We start from the raw sequence: 1,302 nt of genomic DNA on the forward strand, positions 1-1,302 counted from the left end.
TCTGATATGGGTGATATATGGCGCGCGGTAATTCTGACAGAGTGGGACTTCATTCTTTCTCCCCCTTCTTTGCTGTAAACGACACTATCCCGATTTATTTTTAGATTACACCTTACAGTCAATGGGCCACGCAGACTGAATACAAGAGCTACAATATAGGCTATAATAACCGAAGCCCGCCATACTAAACGATTAAGGACACATCATTTGGTTAAGGTGGCAGCAATGTTATTCAGGTTCGGTGTCATTCTCACTCCGGAGTCTTCGGATGTAAAGGTTTATATTTTGGGCTCGCGTGAGGAAATGGGCAACTGGGACCCGCGCGGAGCGGTTCAGATGAGAGCCTCACATAAGCTCCTGCTGTCAACACATGAACCGTGTCTGTGGATCGGCGACGTGCAGCTGGCAGAGCCCTTCAAAGACACCCTGTGGTTCAAATTCGTCAAAAGAGTCCGCGGCACTTGTATCTTGGAAGGTATACATACATCAATACTCTGATGCTGTGCAACAGATTCAGCCGCGTGCAAAAGGAAATTGTTTTTGATACATCACATAGATTTAATGTAAATCCCATCGGAAGTAACGTTTCAGGCAAAAGACGAAAATAACTCCGCCATGTTTGGTTCATATTGTGTAATCCATCCTTACTGCCACATGATGGCGGTGAAGTGACACTTGTTATTTATCAAATGCTCAGTGGATCGTGGATTTCCGTGCATACAATAAAAGTGTTTTTACCAAGACGTTTCGGTTAGCAGCATTCCCCAGTGTTAAAATATAATCTCACATTTAATGTTGCGGCATTCAAAATTATACCTAAGTGTAATTTATGTAATTTAACTGTACAAAGGTATTATCCGCAACAGTAAGTGGACTCAGAATGCCAAAAGGCCCCATTCAGTGTTAATCATATTATATTACTGTTACAATGTTGTAGCTGGTTGAGCTGGGGCTTATTATATGTTATATACTGTTGGGTTGTTTGTAAAAATCCATCATATTTTATAAGCTGATCATGTGATTGCTATTTAATTAAAATATATCAGATTCATGTACTGTAGTGCAGTAAAATTTCCCTCTGAACTTTCATGGAGTGAAAGTCTTCAGTAGCAGAAATAGATAAGACTCAATACAATTACAAGTACCTCAAAAGTAAAAGTACTTTGTTATTCTCCACCACTGATTGTTATTATTAGACCTATTTTCTCCTTTTGTTTAGGATGCTTAATCAGTTGTTTAGCTGTTTAACGCAACATAGTATATGTTGTGCCTGTGTTTGTTTCGGAAAGAAATCTTTAAAAC

Source organism: Anarrhichthys ocellatus, unplaced genomic scaffold (assembly GCF_004355925.1).
Source record: "Anarrhichthys ocellatus isolate YVR2014 unplaced genomic scaffold, GSC_Weel_1.0 scaffold1482, whole genome shotgun sequence".
Lineage (NCBI taxonomy): Eukaryota > Metazoa > Chordata > Actinopteri > Perciformes > Anarhichadidae > Anarrhichthys > Anarrhichthys ocellatus.